We start from the raw sequence: 7,863 nt of genomic DNA, 5'->3' as shown, positions 1-7,863 counted from the left end.
CCTGTTCTTGCGGCTTCACTTGCCCTCTTTATATCTTCTGACACTCTGAAACGTTAGCAGCAGACTAGATTTGTGGGAGATAAGAGGGCATCGATAGGAAGATTTTTTTTTTTTTGTCTGTTTAGATGGTTTACGATGTAAAGAAATGAAAAAAGAATACCAAGATTGAGAGATGCAGTAAGGAAGTGAAGTAATTTAAAATTAGGGGCTAGATAAAATTGAAATTTGGCAGAAGAGAAAAGTAAAGTCCAAATGTTAGAGGTGAAGGAGGCTTTGATTAATCTGTCATGGCTGTGGTTGTATGCACCCTGCCAAATAGCTATATTGACCACTGAACTTGCAAGGGGTGAGATGACAACTAGGACAAATCCTACTTTCCCCGGAGTCCCTTGATTTCAAGAGTTTTGTCCATTCTGGTTGCCTACCTTGCCTAGCCTAAGGTAGGAAGATATGTCTCGCACTACAATCTAGCTTATACATGGGAAATCTTACTCTGACTTTCTCCCATGACAGCTTCCTAAGTGAACCAATAACTGCAAAGCATGCTACAGCTATATGGTTTTAGAGGGCTTTAAGACCTTCTGAAGAGGCCAGTTATCACTGTTCACACTGTTGTGGAAGGAATCAAAATACGTGTCACTGAGGTGAGAGGGAGAGTAGCCCTGGCTATAAATGAAGTCCATAATAAATTTTATCCCAGGTGGGGAGAAAATTCTTGGCTCAGACCTGAAATACCTCTATCTTAAAGCCTGAAAGCTGGATAGCTGAGTGTAAGGCAATTCTGCCTTCAATTGGTTTGTGTTATGTCCAGTAACAGGAAAACTTTGGAGAAAGTAGATGAGATCCCTTTTTGAGTGTAGTACAAGTTCTCTAGTACCAGAAGAAAACTTCATGCCTGTCATCATGGACTACTTGCTGAACCACAGAGAGAGCATTTTATCCCTAAGTTTCCTTAAGCTGCAGCTAACAGAAATTCTGGCCTTAACCTCTCTTCCTCTGCCATCCTCATAGGCTGTGAGATGCTGTTTCTTTGCACCATTCAGCTAAAATGCTTAAAGTCTGAATGAGGTATTTTTTACAAATTTGAGGTCTGGGCCTACAGTATAAATGCAGTCTGGTCTTTCCAGCAGTCATAGGATTGCCATTCATACCAATGTCATTGTGTTCATGATATTTGTCAATGACTGCTTTCTTGATCATCACCTCAGTAAGCAGGCTGGGGAAGATCTGAGAAGTAATAGCAGAATGCCACCCTATAGAGCCTTTCTTCTGGATGAAGTATCTTTTAAGAACAAACTAAAAATACCTGTTTGGTAATTAGGCACAGAATTTTACCTAAGCCCTGAAATTAATCTTTGAATATCTTCCCCAAAAAAAAAGAAAACAAAACAAAACAACCCCCCCCAACTTCCTGCAGAGGCCTTGCTTCATGCCTGGTTGTGAAATGTGCCATGGACAAAATAGTTGTTCTCAACTTTTTGAGAGTTGAGAGGATAAAGGGCATAACTTTCTTCACCTGGGCTAGGGGCAGAAGTTGCACGCAAACCAGTTCAAGTGATCCCAAACTGGTTAAAGCCTATAGCAGAACAGAAAACCAGTGCACATAAACTGGTTTCAGAAAGGCCTAACCTGGTTTAAGATGATAGACCTGAATGGAGTTAACTTATTTAGGTTAAACCGGTTTATGGAACTTCTGTCCCAGATCCCCTCCTGGCTCAAGTTACCTCACAGTCCCAGCCTCCTAGGATGCTTTGCAACCCTGGGATGGGCTGTCTGCTCCAGCCCTGCCCCCTGCTGTCACAGAGCTGAGGCAGTAAAGCCTTTACTCACTATCCTATTTCTTGCCTGTACCTGCCAACGCGGTAGGAGAGGGGCAGGGGAATAGACCCCCCATAACCCTAGCCTGGGCCTGCACAGCACAAGGGGAGGTGGGGGCTTTTCATCCCTCTGCAACTGATAAGCCAGATTGGGTTTGCCCCAGCCCGGGCCCATTGCCAGCTGCCTGCCTCTGAAGGGGCTGTGGGGGCTTCTCCTATGCCTGCTCCCCCGCAGTGTTATGCAGACTCTGGCTGGGGGACTGGTACAAGGCCAGAGGGTATATTCCCCCTGTCCCCTGCCTCTCGAAGAGGTGGGTGGGAGGGTCTGGAGCTGGAAAGAGGTTGTCTGTTGACTCTCCCCCTCTCTGTGGCTGACAGGGAGGCTTGTGTCCAGAAGCTAATCAGGTGTGAGCTGGTGACCTGCTGGGTTCGGTAGCTTTTGGCAGCGTCTGGCATGAAGAGTGGTGTGCATGAGTGCCCCCAGTCCCCTGGCATAGGCCAGTTCAGGCTGCTGCCAGTCTTGGCCACCCAAACGCTGAATGTCTGTTCAGTTTGTTATCAACAGGCATCTGGGTTTTCTATTTCCCATGGGAAAATGGAGAAAACCACAGATTTTCTGACTTTATCAGAGAAAAAGTGGATTTTGCCTTTTGGCAGAGATACTCGTGGATTTCCCCCTTTTGCAAAGAGCGGTGCAGGGGGCAGAGATCCGACCTGCAAGAGCTGATTGCAGGAAGGGCAGGAAACCCCCAACCCTGCCCAGAGGGGGAGGAACAGGGCCTGAGGCTCCATCACCAAAGGCTTGGCTCAGGCTCACTGTTGGTTCCTGGAGCGTAAGGTAAGTGGAGTTCACAGGGGGCTGAAGGCCCCCTCTGGTAGGGCTGGGGGGTTGTGGGTCATGGCTGGGGGGCACTGGGAGAGCTGGGTGGGGGGGGCCCTGGGTGGTAGGTGTGCATGTGGGTGACTGTCAGGGCTGGGGAAGAGCCGGATGTGGGGGAAAGGTGCAGGTGTGTGGCTGGGGGCTGAGGGAGTGGGGAGGTGTTGGGGGAAGCTGCACATGGAGTGCCCACCTGGTTGGTGGTGTGTGGATTGGGAGCAGTGCACTGTCAGCCCTCCAGGGAAGCCACGTGGGAGCGCAGAGCTTCCTGTGTCCCCTTGGAGTTCTGTGCATGTATTCACAGAACATCATGCAGCTTCTGAAGCGTCCAGATCAGATAATGCTTTTAGCAAGGTAGTGCTTCTCTAGTCTTTTGAGACTCTGAAATCCCTACTCCCAAAAAAGTAGCCCCTACTTGGTGATATCTCACTGGGAAATGTGAATATAGCCATCCATTCAAAGGAGAAATACAAATGCCTTGCCAATAGCCAGAGTTCTTGGGAGATGTGCAGTCCATGTGAATGTTCCTTTTATTTCCTCTCCATTCCCTCTTCCTCCACATTTGACATACAGATTCCATAGTCGGGAAGAAACTGAAGTGCAGTATGTGTGTTCCACTCTTTTTGCAAAACACATGGAATGATAAGTGCCAAAGTGATGAGCCCCTGGCCAAAAAAAAAACCATCTTGTGGTATAACACCTAAAATGCATGTACCTGCAAGGGAGGTGTGTATATGGACAACACATTTTGAAGGTAAGTGACTTTCTTCCTTTGATACCGGTGCATCAGAATTTTAAACTGAGATCAATCAACCATGCCAATACATCGGGAGATTTTTCTCAAGCATAGATTGAATTAAAATAGTAATTGGAATGGAAAGAATTGCACAAGCAAATATGCAAGGATCTTTAGCCCAGGAGTTTTATTTAGTTCTCCAAACAGCTCTAATCTGTGATGTGCGGTTAGTGTTAGCATTAGCATTTAGTTCACCTTAGAATTCTCTTTTCTTGAAGTACTTTATTTTTGAACTTCATAAAGTATCCAAGATTTCATCTTTTTGAAAAATTATTTTTTCTTGTACTACCACAGTAAACTAATAATCAGTATCAGATTTAGCTGACAAAGGAAAGTGTGTTTCCCCTCCCTGCATTAAAACTGAGTTAAACCCAAAATAATGTGTTGCTTGCTACTCTTAATACACCATTCCCTTGAACATTCCACCATTTTAAATGTGTTTTTCTTATGTAATAATATATATTGGTAGCCTCATGGAGCTGCTGAATGATTTCACCCCAATATAGATACAATATCATTGTAGTAAGCTGTAACTTTTAAAGAAATATTGGTCAAGCTGAATTTTTTTAAAAAAAATTTGAATTTATCTTGCACAGCTTTGAAAGCCTCTACCTTTACCCTGCTTTCAGACAATGAGTTGGATTCCCTGTATCCATAGAGACTTACCAGCAGAAGGTCTACTTCAATGAAGCTAGGACAGGGAGACATCTGTTTTCATAAGTGGCTTTATCCAGGTATTGAACCTTATGTATATGATAACCACCTTTTTGACTGATACACTGGGGCTTAACCTGGAGGTCTCCATAGAAAAAAAGAATGTATTGCTAGAACTTGAGCTAAAGAAGAAAGACTTGATAACTTCGTACTTGAACAACTTGTAGCCTACACGGAAGGACAAAGACAGGCTCTTGTAAGAGATGCCCATAATTTAAGAGGAAATACAATGGCTTGTTTGAATAGTAGTTAGGATGTGCAAGTACCTCCTACTCTGATTTTTTTTGTTTTTGTTTTTGCTTATTCAAATTCCCTAGCTGTATAAGCGTAGCTTCCAGGGTCTTATTACTCCCTGGTGAACAGTTAAAAATATGTTGTTAATATATTTATGCATTTCCATAAAACAACCTGATGGTGCTTCCTGTTCTTTAACAATCTCATTGACTAACTTTGTTCCCTTCAGAATTCAAGTTTTAACCCTTTGAAAAGAAAGAATCGTTTAAATACTACTACCACACCACTCTGTATTTGGCTTGATCTGCAAAATTTATTTGGGAATCCCATAGTTTAGGGCTAGATGGTTGGGTATAAAGTTTGAATTGGGGGCTATTTCTGTTTAGTCTCACCAAAGCCATGTTCACTGTAGCGAGAAAAGAAGCAGCCCCACACTTGTATCTAACAGAGCTCATTCTCTCCCAGGGAATGGAAGAGAACAAAAAGCCAAAGGGGAAGATTCTTGTGGATCAAAGTCTGTGATTCTTTTTTTTTTTCTTTTTTAAATATCTCAAATGTTATGTTCTTAACCTGAAAGTAATTTAAATGGCCTAATTTGCTTTGTGAATTGTGTACTCTAAAAATTGGGCCCACTCTAAAACTTTCTTCCTTAGTGCCCAAGCAGTGAAGCTTTTTTTGGAAATCTTAGTGTGGAAATATGCCTTGATAACTTAATTTACTTGAAATATTTAGAAGCTACAGTGATAGGAACACTTTACATAATAAATAAGAGAACCTAAAGACAGAAAAAAGTGGGCAAACCCCTCAAGTCATTTTTAATGACTAAAATAAAATATTAAATGACTTTTCCTGGGTTTGTGTCCCTTTAGGTTTTTTCCCATCATTTGCTTCAATTTTGTCAAAAATTGTGGATTATAAAAGACTATTCATAAAAATTTGAATCTGAAATGTGTATATGAATACTATAGTGCCCTTGTACCTGTCACACCCTCTCCCATCAAATCATTTCTAGTGATGTTGTTCTTCATGCCCTCAAATCCTCAGTGCCTTCTTCCTCCACTTGGTTTTTCCCATGACTCTTTTGGCTTCTCTCCTACCCCTGAACTGCATGATTTGTCTCCTTGCTTCTGTCATTGTAGCCTTCTTCTCTTCTGCTACCTGGCCTTTATTGTGAGCGATTTATAAACATGCTTAGATGTTACTGTGTTAACATTTTCAAAATTAGTAAATTGAAAGAAGTGTAGTTTGTTAGTAAATTACACACACACACGCACACACTTTTTAAATGCAGTTTCTTTTCTGTCACTGAGAAAAGAAACTGAGACCCTTATTTATCCTGTCAGAGATGTTTGTCTGCAAATGCTGCATTTTGCTCAGTCTGTGGGCCCAAATTGTTGAGTCATTATTAGTAGACAAAAAACAATTACATAGGCTAGATAAAGTCTTTTGATGATTGCTTTTGACAATTTTGAAGAAGTCAGAAAGAAAATCAGTTTATTTTGAAGAGAAAGTTTGTAAATAATGAGTTGTGTTGACATTTATAGAGTGCTCTCCCTCATTTATTTTTTAAGATGTTAATTGTCAGCCATTACTGAGAACTATTATATATTTTTGATGTGCGCCTAGCAAGGTCTAATTTTTATCTTTGTTCTAATTTGGTATGCCTGGAGCCTGGGGTATTTTCTTTTCTCTTTTTCATGTTGAAACTGAAATAAATAGGGACTTGAATGAGTCAACAAGGTACTAGTGAAAGATGTTAATTGGTGATCTGGTTAAGATGCAAATAATGTTAAGGACAACACTAATTTGTATTCATTTTACTATAAATATAAAAGCATAAGTTTTTACTAACATAAGGAGGTTATTTCTATATTAAAAACTAACCTTTGCAGTGAAAATACATCGCATTGTTTATTATAGACTTGTCTAACAAGAAAGAAAATGTTAACTAATAATAGAAAATGCCATTAAAAGCTCTCATTCATACCATAATAACTCTGGTCTTAACTCAGTAGATCATCAGTAATGAACCTGCATATTATGACCTGTTTAATTGTTTTTATGCGAAGATTCTTGTTTGTGTGTGTAGGGTTTTGTAAGTCACCCGTTGCTTCCCTTTCTATGCTGGTTATTACAAACACAGATTCTGTGTCATGGAGTGTAGGGATAAAAAGGGACCGCTTATATTACCAGTAAGTTGGTCAATGGTTGTACACAGGCTATGACTCACTGTTTGTGGGTATGGTGTGTGGAGAAGGTTCTGACCAAACCACAATGTAAAACAGTTTAAATAAAGCCTGCATGTTGTCTTCCACAGTACAGCAGATGTGCGCTGTATTAACAGTTTTACCTAGAAATCAGATGGCTTATAGCTTTGATTGAAAAGAAAAAAAAAGGAAAATAGGTAAAACAAAACAAACACCCATAATGTAAATAAGTCATCCATTAAATTTATGTACTGAATATCTTCTCGAAGGCTAAAACATAATATAAAAGGCTTCAAAACCTATAGTGTTCATGTCTGTCTGTATACACTTCAGCTGTTAATGTCCCCAGTACGTTTACCCTCCTGCAGTTATCTTCTTCTTTATATCAGACCCATAGGCTGATATAAAGGAAGTTAAAAAGGTATGGATATGAAGTGCTATGAAATCTTCCTCGCATTTAAGTAACTGAATAACTAGTCTCTGTCTTGCAGATTAACTTAAAACAAAAACCTGCATTCTAAGCAGCTGCGCTTTTGTGAGCGATCTGTCCTACGAGTTGAGGCAGACACCAAATTTTTCCTGAGAACTTTTCTATATAACAGTTGGGGCAATTGGTCTTTGTGGACCTCTTCCTCTTTCCAGTTCAGTAGATGCATTTGAGATGCACGTATTTTGAAAATACCAAAATGTATGCAAGAAAGAGAGAGAGGTGGTTAGCCATGTTAGTTTGAGGTCAGTCAGAAGACAGGGTAAATATGAGATGGGCAATATTATGGGACTATACTGCCAAAGCCTGTGGAAGAAGTGGTTGCAAGGTGTGGAGGAAGAGGCTGGAAGGAGAAGTGGGATGTCCAGTCTGGAAGAAGGCAGGTTTGGAAAAGGACAAGGGTAGGGGAGAAGCCAAAATAAATCAAATTAGGCCTTGAAAGTCAGTAGAAGGATTAGATCTAGGTGCAGTTTCGGGAAGGACGCTAAGAGCCAGAGGGCAAACTCTTAGAGAAGAGAATATACAAAGAAGTGATACCTGTTTGTTTGTTTGTTTGTTTTAACACTGGAATGGATTAGGTTATCCTTACTGAGCTGCACCAGATACATTTTGGCACTAATGAAGTAAATGTTCAAATAAGAACCTTGTCACTCAAATGAACTTAGTCCTCCCACCCCGATGAGAATAGGATGGGTTTCAACACAGACAAGTGCAAGGTGATGCACCTGGGG

The sequence above is a fragment of the Crocodylus porosus genome, unplaced genomic scaffold, assembly GCF_001723895.1.
Source record: "Crocodylus porosus isolate Cpor-Errol unplaced genomic scaffold, CroPor_comp1, whole genome shotgun sequence".
Lineage (NCBI taxonomy): Eukaryota > Metazoa > Chordata > Crocodylia > Crocodylidae > Crocodylus > Crocodylus porosus.
The sequence above is the reverse complement of the archived record's forward strand: the minus strand, read 5'-3'. Positions refer to the sequence as shown.